The sequence below is a fragment of the Chiloscyllium punctatum genome, chromosome 46, assembly GCF_047496795.1.
Source record: "Chiloscyllium punctatum isolate Juve2018m chromosome 46, sChiPun1.3, whole genome shotgun sequence".
Lineage (NCBI taxonomy): Eukaryota > Metazoa > Chordata > Chondrichthyes > Orectolobiformes > Hemiscylliidae > Chiloscyllium > Chiloscyllium punctatum.
This window is the reverse complement of record NC_092784.1, coordinates 17068487-17085043: the sequence shown is the minus strand read 5'-3', so window position 1 is coordinate 17085043 and position 16557 is coordinate 17068487. Positions and strand designations below refer to the sequence as shown.

Here is a 16557-nt window from a genome sequence, read left to right as displayed (position 1 = left end):
CTTCCGATGTACCCAGGACGGAAATGAAGGAAGTGGGAGAAATTCAATACCATATGACGTCGAAATTCATTGGAAGGATTTTCTCATTGGCCAGAAAACCAAATAACCACGAGTCGAGTCACCGTAGGACTTTGTTTCACAACAGCGATGAAATAACAGTCTCCATTCGGTTCCAGTAAAAAGACAACTTGTCTGGAACATAAAGCAAGAGTAGAGCTGCTTGCGATTTTTCCGCGCGAGAGGCGAACACGATCATGACAGCACAGACAAGTTGGAAAAAATCGGCACTTTCCCACACCACTGTTCATTGCCCGGGAAGCAAACCTATTTGGCTTCTGTTTAAAACCGAACTGCAGCAGGGGTCGAAACAACTCTGCAGGAAGCGGCGTGGTTGGAGTTGATCAGCAGAAATGGCAGCGGTGGGATTCGAACCCACGCCTCTGTCGAGACTGGAGCCTAAATCCAGCGCCTTAGACCGCTCGGCCACACTACCAGCCGGCGGCAGAACACCTTTTCTTGCAACTCCAATTCTGCTCCTGCATGACAACAGGTGCAAAGTCACGTGAAAAGGGTTCCATGATCCCTCTCCGACTCGCACAGCTGCTGGGATGTGCCCGTCTACAATATCAATTTCGCAGCAGATAATGATAGCCCGTCAATCCAGACAAAAATCAATGGTAAGCTGAGTCTATTTTCTCAGACTCTTTTCAGCTACAAATGTATCTGTGAGAGCGTCAGAATATATGATCGGTTATCATTTGGTCAAATTATCATGAGCTATTTGACATTACTGCAATTTCGATTCTTGCATTGCTAAATGATTTCACCCATTGCTCAAAACAGAACAACTTTCACGTTTACACGGAATATGAAGCACGCCGGTCTACAGGGAAGATGCAAAAAGCTGAGTAGGCCGTGTTCCACATCATACCGCGCAGCATAGTTTCAGTCACTGTGCCTGTTTTGCAGAATACGAGTCCCAAAGAATGTTCTCCACCCTAAAACCGGAGGTAGCACTACAATCCGAGAACGACAGATCACATTGTAAGGATGCTCTGACCTCGGAGCCAGTTCGAGATGCCACTTTTCTTGCCTTTTTGCCTTCACCGTGCAATTCGCTGCAGAGATCTTCACACATGGATACCAACTGAGTTGGAAACCTGTGTGGGAATCGAAGATAAGCGACTCAATAGATTTTGCTAAATTCCATGGTGCGTTTTAGAAATGCAGTTTCTCTTCACCTCAATCTAAAAGGCAGTTTCTGAACATAGTAACAGAAGTCAAAAGGTAATTACCTCACCCCACCCCCACTCCGGAAGAGGTGCTAACTGCCCTTGATTGCTTTTTGTTCACGATGTGAAGAGCTCTCACGCTTGAGTCACCTTCACGTCTCTGGTTGCTGAGTGAATCACAAAAAAGGAATTTCACCAGAGCTGCAACTGCCTCCCTTCCCCACTCGCCCTCCCCGTTTACATTTTCCTGCTCGTCAGTGATTTAAAGAAAAACAAATGAAAAGCAGTCTGTGGCACAATCATTTCGACTGCTCACGGGAAAGGTAGCATTGTGAACCACTGCAGAAACGAACGATTTCCTTACTTTTGCTCCGACTGACCATACTCTGGGAAATTTTCCCAGATTCTCAGTTGAGGATTCTTGCCGCTGGAAGTTACCTCACAAACCCTGTTAATTCGTAATGTATTGAGAGAATCGCACAACAGAAAGCATTTAACACGGAACACAAACAAAACTGGCAAACCAAATGCATTCTCAGACACAGCGAGCATGAATGCTAAATGTGAGACAGTCCGGGGGCATGAGCCATAAAGTAATCTCACAATTAACAACAGGGCAATTCCAAACTACTCTTTCAAACATACTGGAGCCTGAGTGCACCACCACTTCCCAGACAATGCCGAAAAGAGAGAAAGAAAGAATATTATAAGAATGGGTCATAAAAAATGAATTTCACCAATCACAGTCTCGATTAGATTACCTTTCCCTTCCGATGTACCCAGGACGGAAATGAAGGAAGTGGGAGAAATTCAATACCATATGACGTCGAAATTCATTGGAAGGATTTTCTCATTGGCCAGAAAACCAAATAACCACGAGTCGAGTCACCGTAGGACTTTGTTTCACAACAGCGATGAAATAACAGTCTCCATTCGGTTCCAGTAAAAAGACAACTTGTCTGGAACATAAAGCAAGAGTAGAGCTGCTTGCGATTTTTCCGCGCGAGAGGCGAACACGATCATGACAGCACAGACAAGTTGGAAAAAATCGGCACTTTCCCACACCACTGTTCATTGCCCGGGAAGCAAACCTATTTGGCTTCTGTTTAAAACCGAACTGCAGCAGGGGTCGAAACAACTCTGCAGGAAGCGGCGTGGTTGGAGTTGATCAGCAGAAATGGCAGCGGTGGGATTCGAACCCACGCCTCTGTCGAGACTGGAGCCTAAATCCAGCGCCTTAGACCGCTCGGCCACACTACCAGCTGGGGGCAGAACACCTTTTCTTGCAACTCCAATTCTGCTCCTGCATGACAACAGGTGCAAAGTCACGTGAAAAGGGTTCCATGATCCCTCTCCGACTCGCACAGCTGCTGGGATGTGCCCGTCTACAATATCAATTTCGCAGCAGATAATGATAGCCCGTCAATCCAGACAAAAATCAATGGTAAGCTGAGTCTATTTTCTCAGACTCTTTTCAGCTACAAATATATCTGTGAGAGCGTCAGAATATATGATCGGTTATCATTTGGTCAAATTATCATGAGCTATTTGACATTACTGCAATTTCGATTCTTGCATTGCTAAATGATTTCACCCATTGCTCAAAACAGGACAACTTTCACGTTTACACGGAATATGAAGCACGCCGGTCTACAGGGAAGATGCACAAAGCTGAGTAGGCCGTGTTCCACATCATACCGCGCAGCATAGTTTCAGTCACTGTGCCTGTTTTGCAGAATACGAGTCCCAAAGAATGTTCTCCACCCTAAAACCGGAGGTAGCACTACAATCCGAGAACGACAGATCACATTGTAAGGATGCTCTGACCTCGGAGCCAGTTCGAGATGCCACTTTTCTTGCCTTTTTGCCTTCACCGTGCAATTCGCTGCAGAGATCTTCACACATGGATACCAACTGAGTTGGAAACCTGTGTGGGAATCGAAGATAAGCGACTCAATAGATTTTGCTAAATTCCATGGTGCGTTTTAGAAATGCAGTTTCTCTTCACCTCAATCTAAAAGGCAGTTTCTGAACATAGTAACAGAAGTCAAAAGGTAATTACCTCACCCCACCCCCACTCCGGAAGAGGTGCTAACTGCCCTTGATTGCTTTTTGTTCACGATGTGAAGAGCTCTCACGCTTGAGTCACCTTCACGTCTCTGGTTGCTGAGTGAATCACAAAAAAGGAATTTCACCAGAGCTGCAACTGCCTCCCTTCCCCACTCGCCCTCCCCGTTTACATTTTCCTGCTCGTCAGTGATTTAAAGAAAACCAAATGAAAAGCAGTCTGTGGCACAATCATTTCGACTGCTCACGGGAAAGGTAGCATTGTGAACCACTGCAGAAACGAACGATTTCCTTACTTTTGCTCCGACTGACCATACTCTGGGAAATTTTCCCAGATTCTCAGTTGAGGATTCTTGCCGCTGGAAGTTACCTCACAAACCCTGTTAATTCGTAATGTATTGAGAGAATCGCACAACAGAAAGCATTTAACACGGAACACAAACAAAACTGGCAAACCAAATGCATTCTCAGACACAGCGAGCATGAATGCTAAATGTGAGACAGTCCGGGGGCATGAGCCATAAAGTAATCTCACAATTAACAACAGGGCAATTCCAAACTACTCTTTCAAACATACTGGAGCCTGAGTGCACCACCACTTCCCAGACAATGCCGAAAAGAGAGAAAGAAAGAATATTATAAGAATGGGTCATAAAAAATGAATTTCACCAATCACAGTCTCGATTAGATTACCTTTCCCTTCCGATGTACCCAGGACGGAAATGAAGGAAGTGGGAGAAATTCAATACCATATGACGTCGAAATTCATTGGAAGGATTTTCTCATTGGCCAGAAAACCAAATAACCACGAGTCGAGTCACCGTAGGACTTTGTTTCACAACAGCGATGAAATAACAGTCTCCATTCGGTTCCAGTAAAAAGACAACTTGTCTGGAACATAAAGCAAGAGTAGAGCTGCTTGCGATTTTTCCGCGCGAGAGGCGAACACGATCATGACAGCACAGACAAGTTGGAAAAAATCGGCACTTTCCCACACCACTGTTCATTGCCCGGGAAGCAAACCTATTTGGCTTCTGTTTAAAACCGAACTGCAGCAGGGGTCGAAACAACTCTGCAGGAAGCGGCGTGGTTGGAGTTGATCAGCAGAAATGGCAGCGGTGGGATTCGAACCCACGCCTCTGTCGAGACTGGAGCCTAAATCCAGCGCCTTAGACCGCTCGGCCACACTACCAGCCGGCGGCAGAACACCTTTTCTTGCAACTCCAATTCTGCTCCTGCATGACAACAGGTGCAAAGTCACGTGAAAAGGGTTCCATGATCCCTCTCCGACTCGCACAGCTGCTGGGATGTGCCCGTCTACAATATCAATTTCGCAGCAGATAATGATAGCCCGTCAATCCAGACAAAAATCAATGGTAAGCTGAGTCTATTTTCTCAGACTCTTTTCAGCTACAAATGTATCTGTGAGAGCGTCAGAATATATGATCGGTTATCATTTGGTCAAATTATCATGAGCTATTTGACATTACTGCAATTTCGATTCTTGCATTGCTAAATGATTTCACCCATTGCTCAAAACAGAACAACTTTCACGTTTACACGGAATATGAAGCACGCCGGTCTACAGGGAAGATGCAAAAAGCTGAGTAGGCCGTGTTCCACATCATACCGCGCAGCATAGTTTCAGTCACTGTGCCTGTTTTGCAGAATACGAGTCCCAAAGAATGTTCTCCACCCTAAAACCGGAGGTAGCACTACAATCCGAGAACGACAGATCACATTGTAAGGATGCTCTGACCTCGGAGCCAGTTCGAGATGCCACTTTTCTTGCCTTTTTGCCTTCACCGTGCAATTCGCTGCAGAGATCTTCACACATGGATACCAACTGAGTTGGAAACCTGTGTGGGAATCGAAGATAAGCGACTCAATAGATTTTGCTAAATTCCATGGTGCGTTTTAGAAATGCAGTTTCTCTTCACCTCAATCTAAAAGGCAGTTTCTGAACATAGTAACAGAAGTCAAAAGGTAATTACCTCACCCCACCCCCACTCCGGAAGAGGTGCTAACTGCCCTTGATTGCTTTTTGTTCACGATGTGAAGAGCTCTCACGCTTGAGTCACCTTCACGTCTCTGGTTGCTGAGTGAATCACAAAAAAGGAATTTCACCAGAGCTGCAACTGCCTCCCTTCCCCACTCGCCCTCCCCGTTTACATTTTCCTGCTCGTCAGTGATTTAAAGAAAACCAAATGAAAAGCAGTCTGTGGCACAATCATTTCGACTGCTCACGGGAAAGGTAGCATTGTGAACCACTGCAGAAACGAACGATTTCCTTACTTTTGCTCCGACTGACCATACTCTGGGAAATTTTCCCAGATTCTCAGTTGAGGATTCTTGCCGCTGGAAGTTACCTCACAAACCCTGTTAATTCGTAATGTATTGAGAGAATCGCACAACAGAAAGCATTTAACACGGAACACAAACAAAACTGGCAAACCAAATGCATTCTCAGACACAGCGAGCATGAATGCTAAATGTGAGACAGTCCGGGGGCATGAGCCATAAAGTAATCTCACAATTAACAACAGGGCAATTCCAAACTACTCTTTCAAACATACTGGAGCCTGAGTGCACCACCACTTCCCAGACAATGCCGAAAAGAGAGAAAGAAAGAATATTATAAGAATGGGTCATAAAAAATGAATTTCACCAATCACAGTCTCGATTAGATTACCTTTCCCTTCCGATGTACCCAGGACGGAAATGAAGGAAGTGGGAGAAATTCAATACCATATGACGTCGAAATTCATTGGAAGGATTTTCTCATTGGCCAGAAAACCAAATAACCACGAGTCGAGTCACCGTAGGACTTTGTTTCACAACAGCGATGAAATAACAGTCTCCATTCGGTTCCAGTAAAAAGACAACTTGTCTGGAACATAAAGCAAGAGTAGAGCTGCTTGCGATTTTTCCGCGCGAGAGGCGAACACGATCATGACAGCACAGACAAGTTGGAAAAAATCGGCACTTTCCCACACCACTGTTCATTGCCCGGGAAGCAAACCTATTTGGCTTCTGTTTAAAACCGAACTGCAGCAGGGGTCGAAACAACTCTGCAGGAAGCGGCGTGGTTGGAGTTGATCAGCAGAAATGGCAGCGGTGGGATTCGAACCCACGCCTCTGTCGAGACTGGAGCCTAAATCCAGCGCCTTAGACCGCTCGGCCACACTACCAGCCGGCGGCAGAACACCTTTTCTTGCAACTCCAATTCTGCTCCTGCATGACAACAGGTGCAAAGTCACGTGAAAAGGGTTCCATGATCCCTCTCCGACTCGCACAGCTGCTGGGATGTGCCCGTCTACAATATCAATTTCGCAGCAGATAATGATAGCCCGTCAATCCAGACAAAAATCAATGGTAAGCTGAGTCTATTTTCTCAGACTCTTTTCAGCTACAAATGTATCTGTGAGAGCGTCAGAATATATGATCGGTTATCATTTGGTCAAATTATCATGAGCTATTTGACATTACTGCAATTTCGATTCTTGCATTGCTAAATGATTTCACCCATTGCTCAAAACAGGACAACTTTCACGTTTACACGGAATATGAAGCACACCGGTCTACAGGGAAGATGCACAAAGCTGAGTAGGCCGTGTTCCACATCATACCGCGCAGCATAGTTTCAGTCACTGTGCCTGTTTTGCAGAATACGAGTCCCAAAGAATGTTCTCCACCCTAAAACCGGAGGTAGCACTACAATCCGAGAACGACAGATCACATTGTAAGGATGCTCTGACCTCGGAGCCAGTTCGAGATGCCACTTTTCTTGCCTTTTTGCCTTCACCGTGCAATTCGCTGCAGAGATCTTCACACATGGATACCAACTGAGTTGGAAACCTGTGTGGGAATCGAAGATAAGCGACTCAATAAATTTTGCTAAATTCCATGGTGCGTTTTAGAAATGCAGTTTCTCTTCACCTCAATCTAAAAGGCAGTTTCTGAACATAGTAACAGAAGTCAAAAGGTAATTACCTCAACCCACCCCCACTCCGGAAGAGGTGCTAACTGCCCTTGATTGCTTTTTGTTCACGATGTGAAGAGCTCTCACGCTTGAGTCACCTTCACGTCTCTGGTTGCTGAGTGAATCACAAAAAAGGAATTTCACCAGAGCTGCAACTGCCTCCCTTCCCCACTCGCCCTCCCCGTTTACATTTTCCTGCTCGTCAGTGACTTAAAGAAAACCAAATGAAAAGCAGTCTGTGGCACAATCATTTCGACTGCTCACGGGAAAGGTAGCATTGTGAACCACTGCAGAAACGAACGATTTCCTTACTTTTGCTCCGACTGACCATACTCTGGGAAATTTTCCCAGATTCTCAGTTGAGGATTCTTGCCGCTGGAAGTTACCTCTCAAACCCTGTTAATTCGTAATGTATTGAGAGAATCGCACAACAGAAAGCATTTAACACGGAACACAAACAAAACTGGCAAACCAAATGCATTCTCAGACACAGCGAGCATGAATGCTAAATGTGAGACAGTCCGGGGGCATGAGCCATAAAGTAATCTCACAATTAACAACAGGGCAATTCCAAACTACTCTTTCAAACATACTGGAGCCTGAGTGCACCACCACTTCCCAGACAATGCCGAAAAGAGAGAAAGAAAGAATATTATAAGAATGGGTCATAAAAAATGAATTTCACCAATCACAGTCTCGATTAGATTACCTTTCCCTTCCGATGTACCCAGGACGGAAATGAAGGAAGTGGGAGAAATTCAATACCATATGACGTCGAAATTCATTGGAAGGATTTTCTCATTGGCCAGAAAACCAAATAACCACGAGTCGAGTCACCGTAGGACTTTGTTTCACAACAGCGATGAAATAACAGTCTCCATTCGGTTCCAGTAAAAAGACAACTTGTCTGGAACATAAAGCAAGAGTAGAGCTGCTTGCGATTTTTCCGCGCGAGAGGCGAACACGATCATGACAGCACAGACAAGTTGGAAAAAATCGGCACTTTCCCACACCACTGTTCATTGCCCGGGAAGCAAACCTATTTGGCTTCTGTTTAAAACCGAACTGCAGCAGGGGTCGAAACAACTCTGCAGGAAGCGGCGTGGTTGGAGTTGATCAGCAGAAATGGCAGCGGTGGGATTCGAACCCACGCCTCTGTCGAGACTGGAGCCTAAATCCAGCGCCTTAGACCGCTCGGCCACACTACCAGCCGGCGGCAGAACACCTTTTCTTGCAACTCCAATTCTGCTCCTGCATGACAACAGGTGCAAAGTCACGTGAAAAGGGTTCCATGATCCCTCTCCGACTCGCACAGCTGCTGGGATGTGCCCGTCTACAATATCAATTTCGCAGCAGATAATGATAGCCCGTCAATCCAGACAAAAATCAATGGTAAGCTGAGTCTATTTTCTCAGACTCTTTTCAGCTACAAATGTATCTGTGAGAGCGTCAGAATATATGATCGGTTATCATTTGGTCAAATTATCATGAGCTATTTGACATTACTGCAATTTCGATTCTTGCATTGCTAAATGATTTCACCCATTGCTCAAAACAGAACAACTTTCACGTTTACACGGAATATGAAGCACGCCGGTCTACAGGGAAGATGCACAAAGCTGAGTAGGCCGTGTTCCACATCATACCGCGCAGCATAGTTTCAGTCACTGTGCCTGTTTTGCAGAATACGAGTCCCAAAGAATGTTCTCCACCCTAAAACCGGAGGTAGCACTACAATCCGAGAACGACAGATCACATTGTAAGGATGCTCTGACCTCGGAGCCAGTTCGAGATGCCACTTTTCTTGCCTTTTTGCCTTCACCGTGCAATTCGCTGCAGAGATCTTCACACATGGATACCAACTGAGTTGGAAACCTGTGTGGGAATCGAAGATAAGCGACTCAATAGATTTTGCTAAATTCCATGGTGCGTTTTAGAAATGCAGTTTCTCTTCACCTCAATCTAAAAGGCAGTTTCTGAACATAGTAACAGAAGTCAAAAGGTAATTACCTCACCCCACCCCCACTCCGGAAGAGGTGCTAACTGCCCTTGATTGCTTTTTGTTCACGATGTGAAGAGCTCTCACGCTTGAGTCACCTTCACGTCTCTGGTTGCTGAGTGAATCACAAAAAAGGAATTTCACCAGAGCTGCAACTGCCTCCCTTCCCCACTCGCCCTCCCCGTTTACATTTTCCTGCTCGTCAGTGATTTAAAGAAAACCAAATGAAAAGCAGTCTGTGGCACAATCATTTCGACTGCTCACGGGAAAGGTAGCATTGTGAACCACTGCAGAAACGAACGATTTCCTTACTTTTGCTCCGACTGACCATACTCTGGGAAATTTTCCCAGATTCTCAGTTGAGGATTCTTGCCGCTGGAAGTTACCTCACAAACCCTGTTAATTCGTAATGTATTGAGAGAATCGCACAACAGAAAGCATTTAACACGGAACACAAACAAAACTGGCAAACCAAATGCATTCTCAGACACAGCGAGCATGAATGCTAAATGTGAGACAGTCCGGGGGCATGAGCCATAAAGTAATCTCACAATTAACAACAGGGCAATTCCAAACTACTCTTTCAAACATACTGGAGCCTGAGTGCACCACCACTTCCCAGACAATGCCGAAAAGAGAGAAAGAAAGAATATTATAAGAATGGGTCATAAAAAATGAATTTCACCAATCACAGTCTCGATTAGATTACCTTTCCCTTCCGATGTACCCAGGGCGGAAATGAAGGAAGTGGGAGAAATTCAATACCATATGACGTCGAAATTCATTGGAAGGATTTTCTCATTGGCCAGAAAACCAAATAACCACGAGTCGAGTCACCGTAGGACTTTGTTTCACAACAGCGATGAAATAACAGTCTCCATTCGGTTCCAGTAAAAAGACAACTTGTCTGGAACATAAAGCAAGAGTAGAGCTGCTTGCGATTTTTCCGCGCGAGAGGCGAACACGATCATGACAGCACAGACAAGTTGGAAAAAATCGGCACTTTCCCACACCACTGTTCATTGCCCGGGAAGCAAACCTATTTGGCTTCTGTTTAAAACCGAACTGCAGCAGGGGTCGAAACAACTCTGCAGGAAGCGGCGTGGTTGGAGTTGATCAGCAGAAATGGCAGCGGTGGGATTCGAACCCACGCCTCTGTCGAGACTGGAGCCTAAATCCAGCGCCTTAGACCGCTCGGCCACACTACCAGCTGGCGGCAGAACACCTTTTCTTGCAACTCCAATTCTGCTCCTGCATGACAACAGGTGCAAAGTCACGTGAAAAGGGTTCCATGATCCCTCTCCGACTCGCACAGCTGCTGGGATGTGCCCGTCTACAATATCAATTTCGCAGCAGATAATGATAGCCCGTCAATCCAGACAAAAATCAATGGTAAGCTGAGTCTATTTTCTCAGACTCTTTTCAGCTACAAATATATCTGTGAGAGCGTCAGAATATATGATCGGTTATCATTTGGTCAAATTATCATGAGCTATTTGACATTACTGCAATTTCGATTCTTGCATTGCTAAATGATTTCACCCATTGCTCAAAACAGGACAACTTTCACGTTTACACGGAATATGAAGCACGCCGGTCTACAGGGAAGATGCACAAAGCTGAGTAGGCCGTGTTCCACATCATACCGCGCAGCATAGTTTCAGTCACTGTGCCTGTTTTGCAGAATACGAGTCCCAAAGAATGTTCTCCACCCTAAAACCGGAGGTAGCACTACAATCCGAGAACGACAGATCACATTGTAAGGATGCTCTGACCTCGGAGCCAGTTCGAGATGCCACTTTTCTTGCCTTTTTGCCTTCACCGTGCAATTCGCTGCAGAGATCTTCACACATGGATACCAACTGAGTTGGAAACCTGTGTGGGAATCGAAGATAAGCGACTCAATAGATTTTGCTAAATTCCATGGTGCGTTTTAGAAATGCAGTTTCTCTTCACCTCAATCTAAAAGGCAGTTTCTGAACATAGTAACAGAAGTCAAAAGGTAATTACCTCACCCCACCCCCACTCCGGAAGAGGTGCTAACTGCCCTTGATTGCTTTTTGTTCACGATGTGAAGAGCTCTCACGCTTGAGTCACCTTCACGTCTCTGGTTGCTGAGTGAATCACAAAAAAGGAATTTCACCAGAGCTGCAACTGCCTCCCTTCCCCACTCGCCCTCCCCGTTTACATTTTCCTGCTCGTCAGTGATTTAAAGAAAACCAAATGAAAAGCAGTCTGTGGCACAATCATTTCGACTGCTCACGGGAAAGGTAGCATTGTGAACCACTGCAGAAACGAACGATTTCCTTACTTTTGCTCCGACTGACCATACTCTGGGAAATTTTCCCAGATTCTCAGTTGAGGATTCTTGCCGCTGGAAGTTACCTCACAAACCCTGTTAATTCGTAATGTATTGAGAGAATCGCACAACAGAAAGCATTTAACACGGAACACAAACAAAACTGGCAAACCAAATGCATTCTCAGACACAGCGAGCATGAATGCTAAATGTGAGACAGTCCGGGGGCATGAGCCATAAAGTAATCTCACAATTAACAACAGGGCAATTCCAAACTACTCTTTCAAACATACTGGAGCCTGAGTGCACCACCACTTCCCAGACAATGCCGAAAAGAGAGAAAGAAAGAATATTATAAGAATGGGTCATAAAAAATGAATTTCACCAATCACAGTCTCGATTAGATTACCTTTCCCTTCCGATGTACCCAGGACGGAAATGAAGGAAGTGGGAGAAATTCAATACCATATGACGTCGAAATTCATTGGAAGGATTTTCTCATTGGCCAGAAAACCAAATAACCACGAGTCGAGTCACCGTAGGACTTTGTTTCACAACAGCGATGAAATAACAGTCTCCATTCGGTTCCAGTAAAAAGACAACTTGTCTGGAACATAAAGCAAGAGTAGAGCTGCTTGCGATTTTTCCGCGCGAGAGGCGAACACGATCATGACAGCACAGACAAGTTGGAAAAAATCGGCACTTTCCCACACCACTGTTCATTGCCCGGGAAGCAAACCTATTTGGCTTCTGTTTAAAACCGAACTGCAGCAGGGGTCGAAACAACTCTGCAGGAAGCGGCGTGGTTGGAGTTGATCAGCAGAAATGGCAGCGGTGGGATTCGAACCCACGCCTCTGTCGAGACTGGAGCCTAAATCCAGCGCCTTAGACCGCTCGGCCACACTACCAGCCGGCGGCAGAGCACCTTTTCTTGCAACTCCAATTCTGCTCCTGCATGACAACAGGTGCAAAGTCACGTGAAAAGGGTTCCATGATCCCTCTCCGACTCGCACAGCTGCTGGGATGTGCCCGTCTACAATATCAATTTCGCAGCAGATAATGATAGCCCGTCAATCCAGACAAAAATCAATGGTAAGCTGAGTCTATTTTCTCAGACTCTTTTCAGCTACAAATGTATCTGTGAGAGCGTCAGAATATATGATCGGTTATCATTTGGTCAAATTATCATGAGCTATTTGACATTACTGCAATTTCGATTCTTGCATTGCTAAATGATTTCACCCATTGCTCAAAACAGAACAACTTTCACGTTTACACGGAATATGAAGCACGCCGGTCTACAGGGAAGATGCACAAAGCTGAGTAGGCCGTGTTCCACATCATACCGCGCAGCATAGTTTCAGTCACTGTGCCTGTTTTGCAGAATACGAGTCCCAAAGAATGTTCTCCACCCTAAAACCGGAGGTAGCACTACAATCCGAGAACGACAGATCACATTGTAAGGATGCTCTGACCTCGGAGCCAGTTCGAGATGCCACTTTTCTTGCCTTTTTGCCTTCACCGTGCAATTCGCTGCAGAGATCTTCACACATGGATACCAACTGAGTTGGAAACCTGTGTGGGAATCGAAGATAAGCGACTCAATAGATTTTGCTAAATTCCATGGTGCGTTTTAGAAATGCAGTTTCTCTTCACCTCAATCTAAAAGGCAGTTTCTGAACATAGTAACAGAAGTCAAAAGGTAATTACCTCACCCCACCCCCACTCCGGAAGAGGTGCTAACTGCCCTTGATTGCTTTTTGTTCACGATGTGAAGAGCTCTCACGCTTGAGTCACCTTCACGTCTCTGGTTGCTGAGTGAATCACAAAAAAGGAATTTCACCAGAGCTGCAACTGCCTCCCTTCCCCACTCGCCCTCCCCGTTTACATTTTCCTGCTCGTCAGTGATTTAAAGAAAACCAAATGAAAAGCAGTCTGTGGCACAATCATTTCGACTGCTCACGGGAAAGGTAGCATTGTGAACCACTGCAGAAACGAACGATTTCCTTACTTTTGCTCCGACTGACCATACTCTGGGAAATTTTCCCAGATTCTCAGTTGAGGATTCTTGCCGCTGGAAGTTACCTCACAAACCCTGTTAATTCGTAATGTATTGAGAGAATCGCACAACAGAAAGCATTTAACACGGAACACAAACAAAACTGGCAAACCAAATGCATTCTCAGACACAGCGAGCATGAATGCTAAATGTGAGACAGTCCGGGGGCATGAGCCATAAAGTAATCTCACAATTAACAACAGGGCAATTCCAAACTACTCTTTCAAACATACTGGAGCCTGAGTGCACCACCACTTCCCAGACAATGCCGAAAAGAGAGAAAGAAAGAATATTATAAGAATGGGTCATAAAAAATGAATTTCACCAATCACAGTCTCGATTAGATTACCTTTCCCTTCCGATGTACCCAGGACGGAAATGAAGGAAGTGGGAGAAATTCAATACCATATGACGTCGAAATTCATTGGAAGGATTTTCTCATTGGCCAGAAAACCAAATAACCACGAGTCGAGTCACCGTAGGACTTTGTTTCACAACAGCGATGAAATAACAGTCTCCATTCGGTTCCAGTAAAAAGACAACTTGTCTGGAACATAAAGCAAGAGTAGAGCTGCTTGCGATTTTTCCGCGCGAGAGGCGAACACGATCATGACAGCACAGACAAGTTGGAAAAAATCGGCACTTTCCCACACCACTGTTCATTGCCCGGGAAGCAAACCTATTTGGCTTCTGTTTAAAACCGAACTGCAGCAGGGGTCGAAACAACTCTGCAGGAAGCGGCGTGGTTGGAGTTGATCAGCAGAAATGGCAGCGGTGGGATTCGAACCCACGCCTCTGTCGAGACTGGAGCCTAAATCCAGCGCCTTAGACCGCTCGGCCACACTACCAGCTGGCGGCAGAACACCTTTTCTTGCAACTCCAATTCTGCTCCTGCATGACAACAGGTGCAAAGTCACGTGAAAAGGGTTCCATGATCCCTCTCCGACTCGCACAGCTGCTGGGATGTGCCCGTCTACAATATCAATTTCGCAGCAGATAATGATAGCCCGTCAATCCAGACAAAAATCAATGGTAAGCTGAGTCTATTTTCTCAGACTCTTTTCAGCTACAAATGTATCTGTGAGAGCGTCAGAATATATGATCGGTTATCATTTGGTCAAATTATCATGAGCTATTTGACATTACTGCAATTTCGATTCTTGCATTGCTAAATGATTTCACCCATTGCTCAAAACAGGACAACTTTCACGTTTACACGGAATATGAAGCACGCCGGTCTACAGGGAAGATGCACAAAGCTGAGTAGGCCGTGTTCCCCATCATACCGCGCAGCATAGTTTCAGTCACTGTGCCTGTTTTGCAGAATACGAGTCCCAAAGAATGTTCTCCACCCTAAAACCGGAGGTAGCACTACAATCCGAGAACGACAGATCACATTGTAAGGATGCTCTGACCTCGGAGCCAGTTCGAGATGCCACTTTTCTTGCCTTTTTGCCTTCACCGTGCAATTCGCTGCAGAGATCTTCACACATGGATACCAACTGAGTTGGAAACCTGTGTGGGAATCGAAGATAAGCGACTCAATAGATTTTGCTAAATTCCATGGTGCGTTTTAGAAATGCAGTTTCTCTTCACCTCAATCTAAAAGGCAGTTTCTGAACATAGTAACAGAAGTCAAAAGGTAATTACCTCACCCCACCCCCACTCCGGAAGAGGTGCTAACTGCCCTTGATTGCTTTTTGTTCACGATGTGAAGAGCTCTCACGCTTGAGTCACCTTCACGTCTCTGGTTGCTGAGTGAATCACAAAAAAGGAATTTCACCAGAGCTGCAACTGCCTCCCTTCCCCACTCGCCCTCCCCGTTTACATTTTCCTGCTCGTCAGTGATTTAAAGAAAACCAAATGAAAAGCAGTCTGTGGCACAATCATTTCGACTGCTCACGGGAAAGGTAGCATTGTGAACCACTGCAGAAACGAACGATTTCCTTACTTTTGCTCCGACTGACCATACTCTGGGAAATTTTCCCAGATTCTCAGTTGAGGATTCTTGCCGCTGGAAGTTACCTCACAAACCCTGTTAATTCGTAATGTATTGAGAGAATCGCACAACAGAAAGCATTTAACACGGAACACAAACAAAACTGGCAAACCAAATGCATTCTCAGACACAGCGAGCATGAATGCTAAATGTGAGACAGTCCGGGGGCATGAGCCATAAAGTAATCTCACAATTAACAACAGGGCAATTCCAAACTACTCTTTCAAACATACTGGAGCCTGAGTGCACCACCACTTCCCAGACAATGCCGAAAAGAGAGAAAGAAAGAATATTATAAGAATGGGTCATAAAAAATGAATTTCACCAATCACAGTCTCGATTAGATTACCTTTCCCTTCCGATGTACCCAGGACGGAAATGAAGGAAGTGGGAGAAATTCAATACCATATGACGTCGAAAATCATTGGAAGGATTTTCTCATTGGCCAGAAAACCAAATAACCACGAGTCGAGTCACCGTAGGACTTTGTTTCACAACAGCGATGAAATAACAGTCTCCATTCGGTTCCAGTAAAAAGACAACTTGTCTGGAACATAAAGCAAGAGTAGAGCTGCTTGCGATTTTTCCGCGCGAGAGGCGAACACGATCATGACAGCACAGACAAGTTGGAAAAAATCGGCACTTTCCCACACCACTGTTCATTGCCCGGGAAGCAAACCTATTTGGCTTCTGTTTAAAACCGAACTGCAGCAGGGGTCGAAACAACTCTGCAGGAAGCGGCGTGGTTGGAGTTGATCAGCAGAAATGGCAGCGGTGGGATTCGAACCCACGCCTCTGTCGAGACTGGAGCCTAAATCCAGCGCCTTAGACCGCTCGGCCACACTACCAGCCGGCGGCAGAACACCTTTTCTTGCAACTCCAATTCTGCTCCTGCATGACAACAGGTGCAAAGTCACGTG

The 16557-nt window shown here is 45.5% G+C and overlaps 9 non-coding genes across 9 annotated transcripts; all 9 read right to left on the bottom strand.

The window, feature by feature from the left end:
- Positions 1–411: 411 nt before the first annotated feature.
- Positions 412–493, bottom strand: trnal-uag (transfer RNA leucine (anticodon UAG)). The gene has a single exon. It is a non-coding gene; the product is annotated as a tRNA-Leu (tRNA).
- A 1917-nt stretch (positions 494–2410) lies between these two features.
- Positions 2411–2492, bottom strand: trnal-uag (transfer RNA leucine (anticodon UAG)). The gene has a single exon. It is a non-coding gene; the product is annotated as a tRNA-Leu (tRNA).
- Positions 2493–4409: 1917 nt separating this feature from the next.
- On the bottom strand, positions 4410–4491 carry trnal-uag (transfer RNA leucine (anticodon UAG)). Its single transcript has one exon. It is a non-coding gene; the product is annotated as a tRNA-Leu (tRNA).
- A 1917-nt stretch (positions 4492–6408) lies between these two features.
- On the bottom strand, positions 6409–6490 carry trnal-uag (transfer RNA leucine (anticodon UAG)). Its single transcript has one exon. It is a non-coding gene; the product is annotated as a tRNA-Leu (tRNA).
- A 1917-nt stretch (positions 6491–8407) lies between these two features.
- trnal-uag (transfer RNA leucine (anticodon UAG)) lies at positions 8408–8489 on the bottom strand. Its single transcript has one exon. It is a non-coding gene; the product is annotated as a tRNA-Leu (tRNA).
- Positions 8490–10406: 1917 nt separating this feature from the next.
- On the bottom strand, positions 10407–10488 carry trnal-uag (transfer RNA leucine (anticodon UAG)). Its single transcript has one exon. It is a non-coding gene; the product is annotated as a tRNA-Leu (tRNA).
- Positions 10489–12405: 1917 nt separating this feature from the next.
- trnal-uag (transfer RNA leucine (anticodon UAG)) lies at positions 12406–12487 on the bottom strand. Its single transcript has one exon. It is a non-coding gene; the product is annotated as a tRNA-Leu (tRNA).
- A 1917-nt stretch (positions 12488–14404) lies between these two features.
- Positions 14405–14486, bottom strand: trnal-uag (transfer RNA leucine (anticodon UAG)). The gene has a single exon. It is a non-coding gene; the product is annotated as a tRNA-Leu (tRNA).
- A 1917-nt stretch (positions 14487–16403) lies between these two features.
- On the bottom strand, positions 16404–16485 carry trnal-uag (transfer RNA leucine (anticodon UAG)). The gene has a single exon. It is a non-coding gene; the product is annotated as a tRNA-Leu (tRNA).
- Between the last annotated feature and the right edge of the window lie 72 nt (positions 16486–16557).